The following is a 24,733-nucleotide window of genomic DNA, read 5'->3' as shown; positions in this document are numbered from 1 at the left end:
TAAGTAATTGAGTAATTGTTTTATTGAGAAGTGCACATTTGAGATCATAAAGAATTTATTTACTGTAGATAAGTTTATTTATCTATGATTTGGTCACATATTCGGACACTGTGACAGAACACAATCTCTTGTTCATCTCTGGCAGGTCATTTTATTTACTGTTATCAGACTTTGTGTTTCTCAGCTCTTGTATTTTACTAGAAGGCAGTCAAACTTTCAACCATCATACAAAACAACAACGCCATAATCTACAACAAGAATAAAAGTTCTCCTTCAATGTATAGGCCTATATTATTTTTATATCTTTGTAAAACATCTTGTGAAATGATTTGAATAAATGAATTCTACTAAACATCTTTAGTTAGGAGTTAAAGGACATAAGGCCAAAATACTGTAACTTGGGATGTTCCCTGGTGTTTAATCAAAACTAGAATACTAGAAACATAAAACAAAATAGATTTTTCAAATGTTTGTGGTGACAAAACGCGACATTGTCCATTATCTGTCCCAGTTTTCATAAATAATCCAAACCAGATTTTTTTTTTGTCGGAAAATTTAAACAAGCTCAAGTGCACCACGTGCTGTTTTTTGAAGAACCTTACAGAAGGTGAATGAGTGACACTGGGATTCACAATGAGTGAATCCTAATTTTCACCTCACAATAATGATAAAATATAATTCTCCTTTGATATAGGATTGTTGGTAAGCTACTCCTAAATTACTAACATTAAATCATCAAAAATATTGCTAGTAATTAACAAAGAGGCAGTTAATATGCACAGTTTTGTTGGTATTTTCGTAACATGACATTTTAGCTCGCGATCAAACAGTTGTAAAGTTATTGCATAGATGCAATGAGGAGAAAAATATTTGTCCATTTATTATGCTGTGCCCATGGCGAGCGGCCTTCCCTCAATATCTTTAAATACGCAAGCAGATAAACAATAGCGAAATTAACAAAACAATAATATAAGGCATTTGATAATGTGTATTATTGAGCTACATCTTATTTATAACTCTACCATATATACACTAAACTTCTCAGCCGAGGTGAACACCTAGCATTGAGTCTAGCATTTTACTCTTGTCTTAGAATTCATTAAAACATCAAAATCAATCATTTTAATCGATATATCGAATTATTCTGTAAATTGTTGGTAGGGATTACCGTAGTGATTTTGGGGGAGTCATGTGTGCATCTAATAATTATTCAGTTCAAACTAATCTCTTTTCACTCTCATTGTGATACAATGGAGACAACATAGCCTTTATACTGCTTGTTATACAAATGAATGGAAACTTAATGTTATTACTTGTAAATTGTACACATTTCAAACATTGACAGCTCATATCATTATTATATAAGCAATTTAAGAAATAATATTAATTGATAGAATGTAGAATTTTAAAATTTATAAAAAGTTAAAATTTTATTATAAAAATCAAGACAAAACAAATTTAAACAAACAAAACAAAAATAAATGCACATTTTCACATACTTTTTCAGGACAGGTTCTGTTCAGTTCTATTGCTTGTTCTCCACCTGATCAGCTTGAATGTAGCCCACTATTTTTGAAGACTCATTAGTTTGTGATCTTTTCATATATTGATCAGTACAATATAAGAGAAACTCATATTGTGTATTAAATAACTTTATTTTGCTGAGAAATTATAATGTGTATCTTGTGCAATTAAAAAAAAATAAACACAATTTTCTGCCATACTTTTAAGTGTTATTATATCTCATTTCATATATCGAACCGAATCATGAGATAACCATATCGTCCCATCCCAATTTGCTATGATTACGGACAGTGGCCGCTTGGTGCTTGGCCAGGTGTCACAGAGTGAACGTGAACTTTCAATTCACATGAAACTGGGCCTTATATTAGGGATGGGCATTTTGGTCATTTTGTCTACTCACGTACTAATTACTCGAGTACTCATCGATTACTCAAGGGGCAATTACATGTTCATAACTGTATACATAATAACATGTCTGACAAACGTCTTTGGATGCTGCATTGCATCTTCTTGTTCCAGTGTATCGTCTATTAATTATTATAGGCTGTTATAAAACAGTATGTTACAAAATGTACAAAAGATTGCATAATCAAAATATAATGCATCATATTTTGTCATTATGTGAAGATTCGCTGCCCAAACCCTGAAAAAGTGTGCACAACGCACTTCTGTCTGTTCTTCCTTCAGGTTACTGTAGTAATCTTAGTAAGTGCGCACCAGTTTTTTTAGTGACTGTCTGAACAGTATATTTTCAAATAACAGGAGATGCCATAACTGTTGCGTTTTAATATGCGTGTTAATATGAAGTGCAGTTTTTAAGATGCTGCATTGTGTTCCATTTAACTGCACTCTTTCTAGCTCTGTCGGAGCATTTGAATAAACAGAAGTCATATAAAGATACACATCATACATATTGGACAGGGTGTTCCACAAGTCATCCAACAACAAATTAGAGAGGTGTGCATTGCATTTCCGTGCAGTTACTTTCAGCGTGGAAAACTTTGGAAAACTGCATCTTAAATCATCCTCATTATTTTAAGTATTGCATGTGTACAAATTCACCTCATTCAAAAATTAATTTATGAACCGTTTTAATCCATAGCCCACAGGTTTATTTGTGAAGGGTTGTGGATAGATTAAAGGACAGTATTTTTAGTGAGTCCGTACTGATTATTTATGGTGGGGTGTCTGTCTGCCATGAACTACATGTTGAGCACCACAATAATCTTACAGTTATGCAGATTCCAAGTACTCCAGTTACATTGAAGTGCATCATTTTGCACCCAGGATGCAGATAAGCGGTGTTGTGCCCTTTGTTGGAGCCCTTTGTTTGTTGCTTTTTTTTACCTCCTATTTGTATTTTGTGTATTTGTTTGTTTGTTTGTTTGACTTTATTGTCTGTTCAGATTTACTGGACAGAAATTCATCTTTGAAACTGGTATCAAGACATAAAACATAAATGATTGAACACTCATACATAAATACACGTCGCCAATCCACTTGCTAAAAATGTTTCTTAATATTAATGGTAAAAGACTGTAAAATGCTACAGTAAAAATTATAATAATTGGTTAATAGGTAGTTAGCTTAAAACATATAATAAATGTTTTTTATATATTTAAAAAAAAACAATACATGTAATTTTATGGTCAAATGTTGTAAACATTACATATTTTAGATGTAAAAAGTATGATTGTCCCATATAATTAACACAAAAAATTAGGGCTGTCGATTTAACGCGTTAATAAAGTGCGATTAATTTGACAAAAATTAACGCACTTTAATCGCAATGCTTAACTGAGAAATTCAAGCTTGTAGTACCACCTGTTTACTGCAGAGGGCAGTAATTGAAATTTCAGCTGTATGAGCAACGAACAGTTTATACAGTGAAGAAAACAATTTCTTGCGTTCAAAACACTTGATGGAGCGCAAATGCGATCTTTAAGGGATCTTAATATGTGCTTAAAGATTGAGTATTAAACTATATTTAATTTGACACAGTGACCTAAACATAAAATGTTTATGAAGCAACACACCCCAGACGCGAAACAAGCATGTCTGACGCAGGTCGTACGGTCTTTACCTCATACATATTTAATTACTAACGAGGTTAAGGGTGTGTCCTTTAAACTGTTACACTGTTTTTACCCAGTCAATCTTTATTTAAAGGGTAACAAAACCCCTGCTCAGAGTCTGACTCCACCCACTAGCAATATTTGCGGTTTTAACTCCCTGTTGAGCATCCGAGTGCGCATTCACCTTCACTCGCGTGCAGGAAAAACAAACGAAACGCTGTTCAGTGATGTTTATCCTTTTAGCAGGATTTTTATTTAGCAAGCTTCACTTGAACATAACATCAGTTAGCTGTTCTCTCCATAGACATTATGTCTATGGTTCTCTCAACTTAGAAGAATGTGACTTAAAGCATAACGTCATCATGTACAAAACCGTATACCTCCAAATAAAACTATACAGTCAATACCATAATACAATGTATAAGGGTGCAATATGTTTAACACTCCCGCATCGTGAACGCGCGTTTGTCGACCCCAGAGGATTAACTTTAGCCTAACCATAAATTGTGATTCAAATATATATGATCACTCACCTCAAGACGCCGCTGAGGTGGTGGAGTCCATGCAGGAGAAGCAGCGTTTGGCACTGTGTCGCTTTTCAGCGCGAGCTGTTTGGAGAAGCCCATTTCCACCTCCATTGCGTTGGAGAAGCAATCCCGCGTAAAATGCAGTTTGCACACTCCTCCAGCTCTAGGCGGGAACTCGTGGTCTTCCAGAACATGAACGTGCAACCCCTGGCACCTAATTTCCAAGTCTATATGGAAAGCAATACAGTCCAGCAGTGCTGTTGCAACCAGAAACACTACACCTACGTACCATCCTGACCACTGTACTAAATACAGATAATCTACGCTAACTTGAAGCAATCCTAACTGACGCAATACTATGCTACTAACTAACTATGCTTCTAACAATACTACACTAACAAATATGCTAATTAACTACCTAGGCTACACGAAATAATCTAAATAACTATATAAATGCTATGCTAAATAGATGCTAAAATACTCTATCCTGATCGTTTTCAATACTCGCAATTCCAACTCCTGACTCGCTACAGTGGTTTTGACTGAAACGAGATGGTTTTTATACTGCCATGGGCATGGTAGCTCGTACCAAGGGCGTGGTGAGTTGGAACCTGCTTACGTCAGCTGTCACCGCTTACGTCACGAGTACCGCAAACAGCCAATAGGAAAATTCAACTGCAGTAGCCACCATTCAACCTGAAGAGGGCAGCACTCAGACGTTTTTACACCATATATTGTAGAATTAAAACACTTTATACACAAATGTCAAAAAAATTACTTGAATCAATGACCAGTACTAATAAAGCCCCATTCTTACAGATCATTAACTAAAAAAAGTTGGTTTAGGGTTTAGCTACCCTTTAAGAAACATGCTCCCTGAAATAGATCCACTTTGCTCCTTCTGTAATGCTGTGATGAAAAGTTTGTTTGTTTGTACGTACCTCTATTTTAACTAGTTTTTCTTTTCTTTATAAAGACGTTTAATTTAGTTTTCACAGATTTGATAACTGAACCTAAACAAAGCCTCACAATAAATCTCCAACTGATTGACAAATTCACTTGTGAAATGGATTGCTGTGAACTGTATGAAAATTATTGACTTATGATCAACAATATGGTAGTAAACAATACATTGTATTCTAAAGCCACTTTTATATTGTCTTATCAATGACTAACTCTTCTGCTACAAGAATGTAATGCATTTTAATTATCTGAATATTTGTTTATTTTATAAATATATACATATATAATTTTTTAATATTTAAAGTTAACTATGCATACTTATTTCATCATCATATATTGAATTATTGTTATATGAGGGGCTTTCTCAGCAAATATTTGTATATGCGATTAATCGCGATTAATTAATCGGGACACCATGTAATTAATTTGATTAAAAATTGTAATCGATTGACAGCCCTACTAAAAATGTATATTATGTTTAACAAGAGAGTACTTTGACAAGGAGGAGGGTGGGACCGGGCCGTGAGTGCGCACGCCCGGCCTCCAATCGAGCTAATCAGCCGAGGAGAGGGATAAGTGCACCGGGACGTGGCAGTTTGAGAGAGAGAGCCACACGCAGCTGCAGTGTGTGCGTTTGTGTTCTGTGTCTTATTGTTACACGTTTTCATTAAATATTATTTTGACTGTTCAGCCGGTTCCCACCTCGTCTTTGCCCATTCTTACCTTGTTACAAGTACATGTACTTTTTATGGCAAGTTATTGTTAAAATTACAGTAAATAAATACAAAAGAACAATCGGGCGTCCCTAGAATTCCCTGCGTGACCCATCACATTTCATTATATTTTATGGGAATAGTTAAGTTTCTTCATATTTTTAATATCAGTACATGTGCTGTGTTATATTTGATGTAGTTTAGTTCATCTTTATTGCATTATTTAAATTTCACATGTTAACCTGATGGTGTGTGTTTGTGTGAGTGACACTGAGCACTGTCTCTACATGTTTATTGGTCATTGCTCCTGGAAGGGCCTCTATTGATAAACTTCATGTCATCATGTGCCCTTTTGTCATTTTTACAGTGATTAACAACACATTATAAAGTGAAAAGCAGATTTTTACAGTTTTAGAAGGTTAATAAATCAAGTTTATAATTTAATAATATAAAAGACGGTAATGCACCGTAAAATATACAGGCATCAATATTATATCCTAATAAAGCCTGAAACGTGCTTACCGTTTTTTTACTGTGAATTTCTGGCAAACATAGCTGCCAGTTTTTTACCGTAAATTTAACAGGATTTTGGTTTTTTTACAGTGTAGCACATGCTTGCACGAAAATATCAAGACTTCATGAACATGCGCTGATTTAAAGCATTGCACTTTCAAATTCTATAACATATAAGGCTATGGATCGAGAGGCAATCAGCTATTTCATTATATGGATATTACTCATTTATGTTTATGATCTATTTCTTAATAGTTTGCATCTAGTTTATGCAATAAATATGTGTTATGTGTAAGTGTGCAGATATGTGCAAGTCTCTCAAATTAGGCTTTTGTTGTGTGTATGTTTCTTTTGTTATATGAGAAAGAAGGGATACAAGTGTATTCTGAGTGTGTAATGACAGATTCAGTAATTTGTTGATAATGAACAAGGAAGAATCAAGCACCATATAGCTTAAACACAATAATATGCAAAAAATGCACAGTAAGTCTGCAGTGGCTAAATTCTTTCATGCTGAGTGGAAGTGTGGTTCATTTAATTGTGCATCTGTTTTCTGTCCAAGACTCTGGACAAAAGGAGGAATTTCTGTGGCAGATAGCCAAAGATCTTTTGGAAGAGAGGTCCACACGGCCTATATGCAAATGACTGACCTGATCTAGAAAGTCCATTCAAATCAGAAAACATGCCAAGTCCCAAAAGTCAAGTAATAATGCAAATGAATGTTTGCTATCAAAAAATTATTTATTTTGTGAGTCCCTGAAGGATTTAGTGGGTCCCTCTCATAACAGCACATTCCAGAAATACTACAAAGAATATTTTTTTGCCATTGCATATTTCTTTAAGTCAACATGAAATTAAAATCACCCGTCTTCACTTTCTTAAAGGCATATTCTAGGTTTATTACAAGTTAAGCTCAACTGATATAATTTGTGCCATTATGTTGATTACCACAATAATTCATTTCTACTTGTCTTATAAAAAAAAGCAAAAATTTAGGTTACAGAGAGGAAATTACAATGGAAGAGCATGGGGACTGTCAGGGTTCTTCCCTTAGTTTTGGGTTTTCCCCCCTTTGTGGCAGAGCCCTGACATGTACGTATTTGTGACAAGGAGGAGGGCGGGGACGGGCTGTGACTACGCACGCCAGGCGACAACGTGTCTGGGAACCAGCGAGTATATTTTTCCTCTATCTCCTCTCACTCTCTCACTGATGCTTCACATTGGCCTTTCCCTCTCCTCCTTTTGTTGTTTTGTTTTTGTTGTTTGGGGGGATGTACATCATGCTGGGTGTTACTCGGCCGGAGGCAAAGGAGGGAGGAGTGTGACAAAGGAGGAAAGCGGGGCTGGGCCGTGATTACGCACGGCTGGACCCTAATCGGGCTAATCAGCCGAGGTAAGTGCAACGAAATGCAGCAGTTTGGGAGAGAGAAAGCTACAGGCAGCTGCCCTGTATGCATTTATGATTGTGTGTCTATGTGTTTTAAGTTTATTAAAAACATTGCTTTGTCTGATTCCCACCTCCTCCTTTGAATCCCGTTACAGTATTCTATGTCTGTTTTGTGTCTTGAGTCTGGATTCAGCCACTTTGGCTGGTTTGGTTTATTTACTCTGTGGCTGTTTAGCCCTGTCGTTGCTTTGTCCGGTACGTGCTTTGCGCACCTACTTGGATCGCACGCAGAGCTTAAGATGATCTGAGCAGCTCTTTGTCTGCTTTGGTGGACAGCGGAAACGGAACGCCATCTCTAAACAGAGGCTTGCCAACTGGATCATGGACCATGTCCGGGTGCATGCAAATTCCACTCACCAATTCTCATTGGCCTTTTCTCAAAGAATGCGAGGTGTTCGGGGCTCTCAAGAGCGATCCCTAGTGTCACTACATCGACACAACGTCTTGTTCCCTCATCAGAGAATGGAGGTTACGACAGTAACCACAATGTTTTCTAATTCAGTTTTCTGTTATTACATTCAGGTTCAGTGCTTTTGTTTTGTTCTCTTTTTAATCATTAATTTGTCTATTTTGTTTTGTTTTCAGTTTTCCCTCTTATGGGAGTTTTCGATTTGCTACCTTTTTGTATTTTTAAATTTTTTTTTGTCTTAAAGACCGACTGCCTGTGCTTGGGTTCTTCTGACAAAAACCTGACAGGGGTCAATGAAATTGAATGTGGCCAATTTTTAGAAGGTTTAAAATCAGAAAGCATATCATTTTATATAAGCACTTACATTAATTCTTCTGTTAAAACTCATGTATTATTAGAGTTGTAAAGTTGTTTAAATTGTCATTTTTACAGTCTTTTTAAGGTTTTAGGGTTTGTTGACATTACATAGTCATGACAACGAAGTTGTAAAATTGGCTATAAGTTTACACAGAAAAGGTAAGTGGGCAATTTATCATACTAAAATAATTTTTACACACATCCTTTATGTCTTGTGGCTATACTTTTGAAACAGTGAGTATTTAAACATAAACAATTGGCCCCCATTCACTTACATTGTAAGTGCCTCACTGTAACCCAGATTTATGTTTTTAAAGGAAAGGAGGGACCAGTTGAAATAAATTTTTGTGGTAATTAATATTATGCCACCAATGCTGTCGATTGAGCTTAACTTGTATTGAACCCAGTATGGATCCGAACCCGGATCTCAACTCAACTCACTTTTATTGTCACTATGCCATTAAACTAGTGAATTATGTGTGAAAAGCTTAAGCGCATTGTCCAGACATTGCAGCCATACATGTAAATACAATAAGTGGAAGTACACTCAACAGAATAACAATGTACAGAATAACAGTATGACAATGTACAGAATAACTATAACGGTGTACAGAATAACAATATACAGAATAACAATTAGCAATATACAGAATAACAATATAACACTATACAGAATAACAATAAACATTACACAATATACAAACTGAGCAGTTAGAGGCAATTGCACTGAATTGAATGAGCACATACTGAGCACTGTATATACAAGCATAGTATACATAGCATACATAATGTGCAGGATCTCCCACACTGCTGAAGTAAGGCACTTATGGTCTCACCACAGGGGAAGGTAAATACACAGGAGCCAATGCAAAAATGTCTGACAGAAGATGGCACTTGTCAGTGAGTCTGCATAATGTGGCCGATCCGAACTCTCAAAAACAACATGCCAACTTCCAGTGTGATCATGTTGGAATACCAGAATTCATAATATCACACTATTCTATTTCTCTATTTCCTATTGCAGCATAATGCCTTTTCAAGCCATTTCAGAAAGTCTAAAAAACATTCCCAGACCAATGACCCCTTACTCTTATGATCATTCAAATCTTTATTCTCCTGTGAGAAACAGCCTCAGAGCGATAGGTCTGAAAATACTAAAGATAGCCCATGTGCCAAACATTCATCAAGGATTTCACAATGTGCAGTGCCCATGACCTTTGTACAGCTGTCTGGGTGCAAAGTGCAGCTTTTGGCAGACTGCTATAATGTTCAGTGGAGACCACACAAAATCTCACAGGTCTACGGGGGCGCAATTGCATACATGCGCTGTCATAGCATGTTTTGTTCAACACACTACAATCAATATCCACAATACTCCGTACAGTCAAACAACAGGAGCTGTGCTATCAAGAACAGCATAAAGTGTGGTTAGTGATATGCTGTTTAAATTTATGAGTGAATATTGAAGAATAATAGAGTATAAAGGGACAGCGTTAAGATGTCTAGACTCACTGAACTTGAAGTGAATGAACTCTGAAAACACAGTGTGTCCTGCAGTAAACTCTGTCTTTCTTCACTCAAAACAAGCACATTTTGACACATGCATTGCTCTAATTTAAAATAGCTAATGCTGACAACTGCTTTACAGCAAAGATGTTCACAAGTCTTTCATCTGAAGTGAGAGTCAAGTCTGAAGTCTTTAACAATGGAGTCCGAGACAGAGAGAGAAAAAGAGAGAGAGAGATCTAGCTGCTAACAGAAAACTTAAGTCAATGCTTGACAACTTAATAAACAATATCGTTATGAATTTATATAAGTTAAAAGGTCTTCAGTTAACTCTGTGTAGCAAAGTGATTGATATAACCTACATTGCAGCATGGATCGATTTAAGTATAAATGATTAATAAAGACAGACATCCAGACGCCATGCAAGGTTCGGACATGTGAACGGCAAGCTCTGCGCACATTGCTAGTTTGAATACTTTTTATGTCATAAACTAGTGAGATTCCATACACCCTGATCCTTAACTGTTCTAGAAAGACAATTTGTCAAAGACTTCAAAGTCCTCAGGCTCTGGAGACACTAAAAGACACTTACATGCTTAAGCTGACACCCCCGAGCAGGCCGCAAGCCCGGGAGCCGATTTGGCTGGAGAAGTGAGGGAAATTCGGCGAGAATTGTTGAACATATCGACAATGCTGACGAAGGTCGTTGCTGACTTCGAGGATCTTGCCATAATACATCGATCGATCACTGCCATGGAGACAAAATTCACTGATGTGGTTACAAGAGTGGGGGATGTCAAGAAACAGATTGAATATCTGCAGTAATCGGAGAGGGAATTAGCTGCTAATCCTCTAGCGACCAAGGTGGATTTGATACAAGGTGGCATTATATTCATGATGTTATCAGAGGGGAACTGGCCCCCACAGTGAGTCTGGTTTCTCCCAAGGTTATTTTTTTCCATTAACCAACATCTTATGGAGTTTTGTGTTTCTTGCCACAGTCGCCTTCGGCTTTCTCACTGGGGTTATAAATACAATTATTATTTAATTACTTATATTTAAACACAATTAACAATCGTATTTTATCAAACTACACAATGATGACTCTAAGACATTATAGATATTACAGTTTTATCTTCTGTTAATGCTTGATCTTCTGTAAAGCTGCTTTGAAACGATGTGTGTTGTGAAAGGTGCTATACAAATAAAAATGACTTGACTTGACTTTGTATCAAACTAATCTGAGAAGATAAGTTACACCCTGTTATCTTGCATTTGCACTCGGTATGGACAAAAGTGCCCAGAGTGTTTAATTCTGACATTTAATTTACCTTGAGCATATGGCTGAACCCAAAATTCTGTATTAATAAGACCCGTTCTGTTGGACAGAGTGGATTGTGAGGGAGGTTAATACGCTCAATGACCTATATGAGAGTGGAGTTTTGAGATCCTTTGAAAATATGGTTCAACATTTTGGGATTCCCAGATCTCAATTCTTTAGGTATTTACAGCTGCGGCATCTGCTCTGTACTATTTTTGAGAGTAGCATACACCCTTCTAAAGCGGCAGATACTCTGGGAGTAGTGATCACTGCATTTGGAAAAGGTCATGAGGCATCAGTGTATTACTCCCTGCTAATTAAGTGTCTGGGGGACAGAGCTTTAACTTCTATCAAGAGCTTATGGGAGAAATATTTAAACATGGTATTGGAGGAGGGAGTGTGGGCTAGGATCCTAAAAAACGTCAAGCCTGTATCTAGAGACGCAAGGGTGCGCCTTATGCAATTCAAGATTATTGAATCTTGAATTGGACAATCTAGATTGTTTAGGCTTGGTTTTAAAGACACACCCACCTGTTTGCAATGCCAATCCGAAGATGGAGACACAACCCATTTTTTTTTTTTGTGGTGTTAAGATCCAAGAATTTTGGTTGAAGGTTCAGATTTTTATGTGTGACGTTTTGAGCACTCAAATTAAATTTTGCCCCAGACTCTGTATTTTAAGCAATAGGGCTGTCATCAATATAGCGGATAAACACATAACAAATTGGGTCTTGCCAGTGTTATGATAGGCAGACAGATTGTTTAAAGGAGATGGAAGTCAGCTGAAGCACCCTCATTTTGGGAGTGGTGCGTGGAGATAGGGAGAATGGTAGCTTTTGAGGAGGTGTCATGTAGAAGGCTGGGGATCTGGGATTCGTTTGATGGGAAATGGGGCAGTAACTGTATTTTGTGTATTGGGGGAACTCTCAGGGAGGGGCTGTGGAGAGAGAAGCATAGTTTAAATATGTATGATTTTTATATAATTTTTTTTTTGTCTTTTTGTTTGTTTTTTGTGTGTGTGTGTACTTACATATGACCACTGGGATGTTTGTAGAAGGTCAGGGAGGGGTTGGTGATTGGGGAGGGGTAATAGTGGGCGTTAAATGTTGTTTTCTTTGTTATCTGTACGAATCAATAAAACATTTTAGTCGGAAAGAGAGAGAGAGAAGCAAAAAAGAATGAAAAGATAAGTAGATCGTGACAAGGGTACGATCGATCATGATACATGGGGAAATATGTGATGCAGATGTAATAAAACCCTAAAAATAAAACACAAATTCTTCCTTTAAGATATCAATAGTTAAAGTTAAAAGATGTGCCTTTTTTTTAAATATTCACAAGTCATTTTTGTTGAGTCAAGTCAAGTCTGAAGTAATTTCAGGTTGAGTCTGGAGTTAAGCCTGAATCAAATGTTAAACATAAATATTAAAATGCAACCTGAGTGTGACTCGAGTCCGAGTCTCTAACTCAAGTTCCCATCTCTGCTTTAAGTCACACAATCTATAAAATAAGGTAAATCCATAAAAAGAACATCTGCTGACAGACAGACAGACAGACAGACAGACAGACAGACAGATAGATAGATTCCCTCTAGCACATCGCCATAGATAAGATAGATAGATTCCCTATAGCACATCGCCAACAAAAATGCTGACCAGAAGAGATATGCATATCATGGTCATATAACAGCAAATAATCTGTAGTATTTTGCAGTATTGTAGTATCAATGTGAATGATGGCACTTGATGACCCTTCAATACAACTAAGAAACAGCTGCTGACCCCTAATAACCTCTGTGCCATGAGGTAAAAAGACTGATTGTATAGCTAATAATGAACTAAAATCAGTACAGAGCTTCATGTTTACCTTACATTATACTTGTAACATTCCACACTGTATCCAAAAAAAGTTACATCTTTTATCTTTCTGGTCATTTTGGCCTGTAAGTTTCAAGTTAAGGCCTTTTTTGAAAGTATTAGAAGGGTCAACTGGCCATCTTTACTATCTGGCAAATTATCCAAAACAATAACTATTTCTGTTCCAAAACACTTGTTCATAACTTAAGGGTTTAACAGAGGATCAAAGCAGGATTTCATCTGATACAGATAGCAGACATGAAGAAACAGAGAAAGTCACAAACATCCAGCCCAATGTACAGTATGTCCATCCCTCTAACAACCGTCAGATTATACTTTATTAAATATTTACAGATTATTAAATATTAATTGATTATTAATTTCTGGTTGTTCAAAGACAGCTGGTTTTCTAGAATCTACAAAGCCAGCTGTCTCTGAATAACCAGAAACTGGCAGAAAGCAACCACTCAAAACATTCAAAAGATAAGATGATTCCACTTACTCACTAAGAGGCCACTTAACCCTCTGGGGTCGATGGACGGGCCGGCATGTCCTGCTGGATATTTTCATCATTACAGCAGAAACAACTTAAAATACTCCGTCATTTTTGGGTATACAGATAAGTGTAAGACATCATTAGAGACTATAGAGAGTCTACTTTTATTTGTGTACACTCACAATAACAACAAAATCTTGTGCTTTTGAAAATCAGCATATTATAATGATTTCTGAAGAATCATGTGACACAGAAGACTGTAGTAATAATGCTGAAAATTCAGCTTTGATCACAAATTGCATTTTACAATATATTCAAATAGAAAACTGTTCTTTTAAATTGTTAAATGTGTTCAGAATATCAATGTTGTTTCTGTATTTTGGATCAAATAAATCCAGTCTTGGTGAGCAGAAGAGACTTCTTTTAACGGTAGTGTAGGTCTAAAATAAAGTCTTTATGTAAAGAAAATATATAGTCAGATTACTTCTTTTAACTTAAAACTTGATTTGGATCATTAGGTCTCCTCACATTCATTCTCTATCCCTCATTGATAGGCCCAGGGGAGGGTCTTTGTCTCTCATGTGTGAATTACAATCAATATTCATGATCATTCACGCCTCCTCGCATATTACCTTTCAACACTAAAATTGTCTTACAAAAGTTAAATTACTATATTGTTTTGTATGAATGAGTGATCAGGATGGTTTTCACATCATTTTGAAGCAAAAACTCTAGGCTACAAGATCCAGTTCTCAAAAGTCTTGTGGACAAATGTTTAGTGTGTGTTATATGGCCTTATTTCAGTGACTTAAAATTTTATTTTTTTCAAAAACCATGCATAAACATTATTTTCTCAAAAATACAAACCTGTGCATACATGTTGCTCACATATTATTGTAGCCCAGTTTGTGCTGAACAGTGTTATCAGACTTTAGCAATTAATATGTTTATAAGCAACTGAAAAAAGCACAAATCTCAAGGCATGTCAAAACTTCTCCAGGGCCCAAAATACCCCAGACCCCAGAGGGTTAAAAAGGAAATGGTCATACTTTATATTACAGTGTTCACGTTACAGTGTAAATACGAACCAAAGAGTCAAGCCGAGTCAAATCTATGTACTTTACAATATTAAAAGATTCTCCAGGGAACATTAACACTGAGCAAAAAAAACTTGAGGAAGTTTTTCCCTGTATACTCAGCACAAACCCTAACCTTCTGCCACCCACTATTCAAATATTTCATAAGACTATTATAAAATAAATTAATTAATTCAAATAAATAAATAAATAAATTATATATATATATATATATATATATATATATATATATATATATATATATATATATATATATATATATATATATATATTTATTATCACAAACACAATAATAAAATTTTCTCCAAACAACAGCAAGTGACCCTTCTCTAAGCCCTGCATTAAAAGGTTATTGAGCAATTCTACCAACGATTGTTGCCATCTGCCAAATGGCCTGACAAGCTTTTGCTCTTGTGTAATGTAAGTCTATGGAAAATCTATGTAATTCAATAATTATTGAGGTTCAATCCATCAGATTACTTCTCTCTCCATCAGACAGTGGTAGAACAAGTGGTAGTAGGAAAGCTTGCCAGACCCAGTAACCAGCAGAGGTTGGGCTTAGCAAAGCTTCAATCTGGTCACTGACAACATGTTATATCAGAAGTTGAATTATATGCTTTCTATGATATGCTGTCCTACAGGGTTATGACTATAAACAATACAGATAAGAAATAATTGTTATTGCCTTTGAAGTCTGAGACATGCCCACAAAACTTCAACACAGGCTGATTACTGCCTCAGTATAGTGCAAGATTTATTTGTTTCGCCAACTCTGACACCTCTCAAGAAAGAAGAAGAAGAAAGAGAAAGGAGAGAGAGGGGGAAGATTGCAATCAGTGATGACGACTTCCGTCAACTATATCTATTGTGTGATCAAATAGTTTCTTGTCCTTGTCAAAGTATTTACACACACACACACACCCACACACAAACGTCCCTCAACAGAGCTATAGAGAAACAGAGAGAAAGAAGGTAAATGGTACAGAAACAGCACATGACAAAAAGAAGTGAGGGGGTGAAGTAGAGGTGTGGGATATAGAAGGAGATATAAAAGAGAGATATAAAGGGATATAATGAATCAGACAAATCCAAGCAGGCATTCCTAAAATATCCTTAATAATTCAGTGCCACCTTGCCCTGATCTATGACAGCTGAAGGGCATTACAGTACCGAGCATTGCCAAGTACTCTCACTTCTCTACGGCTGAGAGCATAAGTCACAGATTAATTAAACAAAAGAGCTACAACTGACAAGCCCAGCAAGTATCTGATCGAGAGAGTGGCAAATGAATAGACACTGGGGAAGGACAGTACATTGTAAAAAGTAGCAACCTGCAATTGTTACCTTAAGGAACTTCCCCCCCTGATCTAACGCTTACAAATTAGCTTTGTTAGTGTAAGCTAATAATTGTTTTTAAAAATATGTTAATAACGTGTTAAATAACATTTTGACTTGATTAAAACCATTTAATTTAGATGTTTCCACATGAAGCACATTTTTTTAGGTTACCTCATAAATATTTTTGTGTATGTATACACAGTATGATGCACATTACGCTTCTAATCTTAGTGTGAAAATACAAACTGCAGTCTGTTTCCCTCCTACGAACACATAAAAATACAGTGGCGCCAAAAAGTATTAAGACACTTAAACCATGCTTCAAATTGCATGAATGTCATTGTATTAGATATCAAAATACCACACCAACTGGCATTCATTTGCTGACATTAATTAATTTGTAAATGTCTTAGGGCCTTTTGTGGTCACTGTACCTGTATACAGAGCAGTGTAAGTTATAAGTAGTACAAGAAAAAGTAGTAGTATTGCAAGAAAAAATATTTTGTCAGTTAACCTAAAACATCTAAATTAATTGGATGCAAGTACTTTGTTACTGAATCAACCCAAATATAGATAGATAGATAGATAGATAGATAGATAGATAGATAGATAGATAGATAGATAGATAGATAGATAGATAGATAGATAGATAGATAGATAGATAGATAGACAGAATAATAGATAGATAGACAGACAGACAAGACAGAGAGATAGATTGATTAATTGATTGATTTTAGAAGCATAGTGTTTAAGCGCAAAAAAAATGCAGATCTCAACTGCCATTTGTTCAGTGCATACTGCTCACTTCCTGCAAAAACAAAACAATGCATGCTCCAAGTTGTGTTCTATGGGCAGATGCCCTCTCTTAGAAATAATACCTAACAGATTCTTTACTTATAACAACCAACGAACACAGCCCTAAAACAGTACATACAGTATCCAAGCCAGATCTAATGAAATCTTGCAATTAGTAACAAGATGTAAAATCAGCCAAAAAAGTTTTTCCTGTTGTTAATTTTGCATGCACTTGTATTCCTATATAAAAGATTCTGGCACAAAAACATAGTTGGCACAATTCTCTCATCTTCCCTTTACATCCTGAGGATGTACCTGCCAAGCCAAGACATTGAAGGATAGCAGTTTTTAGAGTTTTGGGAGCAGGTCTGATCACTGGTCTGATAAGCAAATACTCACGGTGGCTGTAGTGGCCACTCTCACTGCCGTGATTCTGACCATGAGGAGGCAATGTCGTCAGATTCCACATGACTGTCAAACCTCAACGAACACGGTAAAGTGCCCGTCCAATCAGACTCATTCTGTTGATGAAACAGATGGAACACGAGCGAAGCAGGACGGCTGTGGGGGGAGGATCTGCAGGGTGGAGTCTGCAGATTACTCAGATTATCTACGATTCAATCCAGCAGGAACCGTCTACTGCCACAGATCAGCCTCCCTCCCACCCTTGACAAGCCCCCTTCTAGACTATGGTCTGACATGACAGAGTCTCAGGGTGTCATTAAATCTATCAGTCCAGATGGGCCACCTGTTACATGACCAAGTATGAATAATGTCTGTGTGAGGTTCAAATAGAGGCTATATTTTTTGTTTGCGATTCAGAACTAAATATGTATTTAGAGTGAATATCTGATTGTCAAAAATAAATATTCATATTTACAGGGCCGGCCCGTGGCATAGGCGGAATAGGCAAATGCTAGGGGCGCCGCCCACCCCTTGGGGTGCCTGAGTGTCCAAAGGAGTTTTTTTTTAATTTTTAAAAAAAAAATTTTTTATTAACAATACAACTTTAATACTACAGATTAAAATATATATATATATATATATATATATATATATATATATATATATATATATATATATATATAAAAGCGATCATCCCACAAAAAAATAACTACATTGCTTTCCCGATCCACCCGGTCCGAGTGACGTATCAATCCCCCGCCCTGCTGCACTTAAAGACATCCATTACCTGTTTGATATTGTGACGGATGGCCGAATTCACAGATAAATTATCATTATGTCAAAAAGACCGAAGCCCTCTGGTGCCCAGGGAAGAAAAAGAAGAAGAGAAGAGGAAGAAAAACGGGATAAAGATAGAGGTAATGAATGCGATGTATCTGTTTATCTATGTTGCATTATGCATAAGTTAGCAGTTAGTTCGACGATCGATGCTAGTAACGTTTGCTAATTTGAAATAGCTTATCATGACAGTTAGTTGAACTTGTGCACTATTTTATGGTATTTTTATTTGAATTGGCTAAATTAGTAATGTGTAGTTAGTAGGACATTGCTACCATCTAACTGTTACTGGAAAAAAAACACTTTCAAAATTAATTTTCTGAAAATGTAACTACTGTATGTATGCTAGAGAAGTGCTCAATACAGTTTTTGCATGAATACCAGATGTAATTATTCTTGCTGTTTGTGTGTTTAATTGTAATATTTAGTATTTGATTTGAATTCAACCTCTAATAAATGCATAAAAAGAGCACATATGTGCGTTATAGCTCGCAACCACATCACAAATCGAGAATCCATAATATCTTTCTTTATATTTAAAACATTTTCAGACCTTTTTTTTCCTCATAAAATTTAACTGGTGTTATCTTTTGAACTCTTGGCATGAAAACAAACATGAGGTTTCAAATGATATATAGTTTGTCAATATTACTTTAGGTTTTTATTAAGATATTATTGTTGTTAAATTTGGAGTGCTCCTCAACTTTCCCAACATGTCCAAAGAAGAGTTGTTAGAGCACTGTCAGACCCTGAGCACAGCTTTAAGTCATGATGGACAGCCAGATATTGATGGCAGGGAACTTGTATTGGAAATGCAAAACTTTCCACATCTGCCATCAAAAAACATGACAACATCGAGCTCCTGACTTTCCTGCACAAGAAGAAGCTGACGGAAATTTACCCCAATATGTGGGTCGCTCTGAGAATCTCTGCCACTCTACCTGTTACCGTCGTTGCTGCTGAAAGGAGCTTCTCTAAGCTCAAACTGATTAAAAACTTCCTGAGATCTACAATGGCTCAAGAACGTCTCAGTGGACTTTCAGTCATTAGCATAAATCATGTGGTCTCCCAACAGCTGTCTTATGATGATATCATAGATGACTTTGCTGCTAGAAAGGCAAGGAGAGTAAGGCTGTAGAACATTTGCTTATTTTTTTGTGTATCTTTTTGTTTCTGTATTTTTTTTTCCGCAATAATCTTATAATATAAATTTATTTATATTATATTTATAATTTAGTTGTGTGTGTGTGTGTGTGTGTTTGTTTCCAAAATATTTTCAAAATAAAGAAAAACAAGACAAAGCTGCGCAGTTTGTTTCTGTGTGAGTGTATGAACACAATGATCAGTGGTGGAATTGTCTGCCAGGGACGGGCCAGGGACGGCCCTGCATATTTAGATTGTAAAATAAATCAAAGTGTACATTGGAGGATGTTGATCTTGGAAACTGAAGGTAAAAGTATAACCTTTGAGCCAGAATTAAATTATTGAACAATTCTCTATAAAATCACAGTAACTGGGGCACATGAATGCTTCTACAGTATTTGAGCAGTGAAGTGGTAACAACAGCTCTCACTCTCTTTTTCTCTCGCTCTCTTTCTCACTCACACAAACACACACACATGCATTATAAAAGCACAGCCCGCAGCCAAGTCTGGCAAGCTCCTCAGATACACCTGTTTGTGTGTTTATTATCTAATGCACTTCCAACTCTAGTCACTGACTATGTTTGTGCCAGGCTGCACTTCAATTATACAATACTACCACAAATTGAATTTAAAAATCAAACTACCAATAAAAGTTTTGTGCAGGGCTGTACCCGACTCTCTGTCTGCAATATTACATTTTTCAATAAACCGTTCGCATTTGGTCAATATTAACTATATTCAATACTGACAATTCGTTTACTTGATTACTGGTGAATGTAGTTACTGGAAATAATTAAGCTGTGACATTATATATTAATTGGGGCTGTCAATATATATATATTTTAATCAAATGAATTACATGATATGCCAAATAAATTAAAAGCAATTAATCACATAATAAACATTTGCGGAGAAAGGCCCACAAATAAAAAAATTATATATAATGATTCTTATAAATAATTATATTTAAATAATTATAAATATAATATGACCTTTACATAATAAATATAATAATTCAGATAATTAAAATACATAACAATATTGTGGCAGACGAGAAAATACTATTTTACTATTTTGTTTACTTTCATATCATTTAACATAAGGCTGTCATTGGCTTACAGCCCACAACAATCCATTTTGCAACTAAATTCGTCAATTAGTCTGAGGTAGACATATTTTAAGGGCTTTTCTAAGGACATGTCTATGAACAAATGGATGGATGCTTTAGAAGCTTCTCACTTTTTGTGTCATAAACAGCTTTTTTGGACACTCAAGTTAAACATAGTTTGTTTAAAGTTTGGTACTTAGTTAAATGCTAAAAATGCATCTTCATCTTGTGCTGTCTGCTGTCAGTAAGTGTGGTTTGATGCCAGTACAGCTGTAGTTGCGCTTACTGCCCCCCATGACTGAGACTCGTAAAAACATGAAGGTGGTACAATAGGCCTACTTCAAGCTTCAACTTCAATTGCTGCGGTGGTAGGAAAATTCCTTATTACAATCCAGGGGCATGATTCATAAATTATTTTAAGCTTTCATTTTATCGCACTGAATTACGCGTAAAGTTTACAGCCCTAATATGAATCCAAAAAGGTGTCAAGTTACTGGGGAAATTTAGAAAATATTTAATTTCTGAAAACTGTAAAAAGCTTATGATAACAAAATTACATATCACACAAAAAGGCTGCAATTATAGACAAAATTGAGTTTGAGTGGATTGGGCTGGAAAGAAATTGCAGAAGAGTAAAAGAGGACAAAAAGAAAGAGGAAAAATGTTTGCAAGACATTTTGCAAGCACTGTAATGATGCAGAAGTTGTAAGATGACCTTCTACTTAAACCTACAATATATCAATGCTGGTGCCATTACAGTTTCATTGAGAGACAGACAGTAGATAAGATCAGTAAAGAGAGCTGACTCTATGACAGAATGCCTTCAGGGTAAATCTAAAAAAGCCTATTTAATATGTCGTCCTATAAAAGACATGGCCCACATAGATCAGTTTCAATGAAAAGAGAGTTCACGCAGAAGATTGACACAACTGGAGCTGCCCGCGGAAATACAGAGTCACCATGTATAGGGATATGTACTGAGCCCCATTAAGGTGTATACCAGATGAAGTTGGCTGAGAGATTGCAAAGTGTGCAAAGATGTTATCAAGGCAGAAGATGGCTACTTTGAAGACACTAAAATGTAATATTTGAGTAACATTTTTTGATGACAACTTAATTCACATTTTTCTCATTTGTGTATTTAGAAAACACAAAAGTGTGTCCTATGTAAACTATTCATCCCAGTTTAATGACTTTACTATTATTAAAATATCTAAAATAATAATAATAACAATAATATTACAGCATATTATATAACATTAATAATCGTGAACTAGTCTTTAAAACAGTGATGGTGACAGAGTCTTAGTTCCGTTACAATACTCTGCATGTAAATATTCAACAAATTAAGCCCTTTGTAGCCTATATATTCACCAGATGAAGTATTTTGGTCAAATATATATCTTCAACTATCAACTATTGACATTGCCAACTATTTTTGCCGATAACCAATCGTTCCAATTATTGGGACAGATTAATCACTAAAACCGATATATGGGTTGACCTCTAATCCATTCTTTAAGGGTATGCATTCAGTATAACTGAACCATTAAAGTTTCTCCTATTCCATCTTAAAACATGTGGACAACTAATAATCAGCCATTTGTAAGTAGATTGACCTAAACATTTTAAACACATCTCAACCAGCCCGATACAGTAACATTGTCTCAACCACTGTGTTTGGGACGGGACTATCTATTTTTTGATCAATGGTTGTAGCACCCTTTATGCCCCAGCATACTCACAGAGAAGTTCTTCTTCATTCTTTGCTCAGAGCCAAAATTAAGTTTGAAACAGCTGAGCAACGGTATACTGTTTGCAAACATTCAGACACTGGCCGCGTCACTGTGGGAGCATTTAAACGATGGGGGGAAAATGTTTTCTACGTTAACGATCCTTCAGATGTGGGTATGTTTGCACCAGCTCGACAATAACTCTGCACACCATTGTGTTCATGTTCATTGAGTTCAAAGTCACAACCACCAATGACGTGGACCAATGGCAGTAATAATATGTTTGGCAGCCGGTACAAAGTTTTCATGGAAGTTCACACTGGCAAGCTGTTAAAAAACCACCGAAACTTCGTTTTAGTGAGATTTTCTTCTAAATTACGTCAGACTTGTTCGTTCTTTGATTTCGTATAATGTATGCCGGAACCTTAAAGGAATATTCAGGGTTCATTACAAGTTAAGCTCAATCAGCAGCATTTGTGGCATAATATTGATCACCACAAAAATGTATTTCGACTCGTCCCTCCTTTTCTTTAAAAAAAGCAAAAAGCAAGGTTACAGTGTGGAATTTAATGGGGACAATCAGTTTAAAATACTCACTGTTTCAAAAGTATAGTCACAAGAAATAAACAATATGTGTGTTAACATGATTTTAGTGTGATAAAACCAATTACTAACCTTTTCTGTGTAAAGTTATATCCAATTTTACAACTTTGTTGCCATGATGACATATTGCTTTAAATCCTAAAACTAGTGTTAAAACGATTAAAACTAATTTACAGCTCAAATACTAAACAATTATTAACAGAGTACTAAATATAAGTTCTTTTAGAAAGTTATAAGCTTCATGTGTATGACTTTAAATGTTGAGAAAAGGATGGACGAGTCCAAACACATTTTGGTGGTAATCAACATTATGCCACAAATGCTGTCGATTGAGCTCAACTTGTACTGAACCTGGAATATTCCTTTAAAAGGGACTAATCCCAATAATCATGCAATTCTAATAGATTAAATAAATATTTTTGATAAAGTTGTCATCTTTGTGCATAAAAGGAGAAAAGGAATGCAGAAAGATGGTAGAGGATATGTGTGGGTGTGGGAATCTGAGGCATGGCAGAAAATGACTTACTGCCTTCATGAAACTATACTCTCACGCACTTTCGTCATGATTTACATTTCCTACAGTAACAGTGGCTTCTCCAGTTGGTGGATCTCTCTTCAGGATTCATAGGTAGTGTGGTTCTTCACCAGGAATTCAAGTATTAAACACAATGTTTTTTTTTTTTTAATTAGGTTGTAATCACATCTGTATTTGGCTTTTACAGAAAAATGTAACAGAGTTGGTAGGTCTCAAGATAGGTCTGTGTTGTGTTAATAAATCTTGTTATTTATGGAGAAAATAAATGGGATTTGTACTTCCAAAACCTGTCTGTTGCACTTTGTTCCAATACCCTCTTTATTGATTCCATATCCTTTTTTTCTCTTAATGCCTGACTGGGCTCCTCTGACTCTCTCAGTCATAATTGCCACAGTGAGGCAAGGCTGCTCAGTGAGTAACACAATGAAAGACTTAAGCACATGTAGGAAATGTACAGAAACAGCTCTGAGCAGTTTGACTGCATGTATAAAGCTGCCAATACCAACGGCCTCAGAGCCAATTCTGCCTGCCAACTGTAACAGGCGCAAGCCAGCGCAGATTGTGTCCTTACTGCTTTGACCAACCAACGGTGTTCTTGTCTTGTGTCTTTTTGGACTTGCTGAGTCGGTTCACATTGTTAAATAAGAGGTATAGGTATACGCACCACTTTGACAGCCTAGCACCAAGAGAGAGCTGAGCGTGATGGCGGAAAGATCAAAAATCTAATAATACACTCAAGATTTAAGAAACCTGTTCAGAATATATTTAAGCACTTACAATGCCCTGAGAGCTGCTATAAAGAAAATTGAAGTCTGTCAGTAACATTGTAATAAAGTAATTAGCTAGATCAAATTACTGCACTGTATTTATACAGCAAGCAAGTGTGCTGTTTTACTGAATACCAAACTGCAGGTAATCACTGTAGTTCATGATACCTAATGCATTTAATAATGTTAACAAATATAACCTTATTATAAAGTGCTACAGAAACCTCTATACTATCTTTTTTCTCTATTTAGTAGTACAACTTTGCTCTGTTTCCCATCTGTATTGTTACTGTATAAATTAAGTTGTACCACCTAAGTTGTACCATAAGTGTAATCTGGAGTAAAACTATATTGTAGGATATAAGATACAATAGATACATATTGTTAATTGAAAACACTGAAAATGTATGTGATATTACTTCTAAAGCAAATGTACTGTAAGTAGGTCAAAGACTTATGCAGTATCATCTGTCACCCATTTGTACTCCATTATAATATTAGCTATTATTACGCAATATAACAACATCAGAATAAATAATTATGCGTTTGTGATGAGCTCATTCATTTCTCAAAAACAAGATTAACCATCAAAGGTGTCGAATTAAGTTGCGTGTATAGTAAATGAATTAAGCTTGACAAATTGGTGACAGAGCAGAGGAGGAC

The 24,733-nt window shown here is 35.9% G+C and overlaps 1 protein-coding gene across 3 annotated transcripts in view; it reads right to left on the bottom strand.

The window, feature by feature from the left end:
- Positions 1-24,733, bottom strand: part of LOC127624338 (retinoic acid receptor RXR-gamma-B-like) — a 39,089-nt gene that overhangs the window by 13,696 nt on the left and 660 nt on the right. Inside the window, exon 2 of one of the 3 annotated variants that reach the window (XM_052099123.1) lies at positions 10,627-10,782. The exons of the other annotated variants lie outside the window; for them this stretch is intronic. The gene's annotated coding sequence lies outside the window, so the exon portion shown is untranslated. The remainder of the gene's footprint in view (positions 1-10,626; positions 10,783-24,733) is intronic. 3 annotated transcript variants of the gene reach the window in all.

The sequence above is a fragment of the Xyrauchen texanus genome, chromosome 30 (genome assembly GCF_025860055.1).
Source record: "Xyrauchen texanus isolate HMW12.3.18 chromosome 30, RBS_HiC_50CHRs, whole genome shotgun sequence".
NCBI classification, from domain to species: Eukaryota; Metazoa; Chordata; class Actinopteri; order Cypriniformes; family Catostomidae; genus Xyrauchen; species Xyrauchen texanus.
Note: the sequence above shows the minus strand (reverse complement) of the source record. Positions and strands in the feature narration are given on the sequence as shown.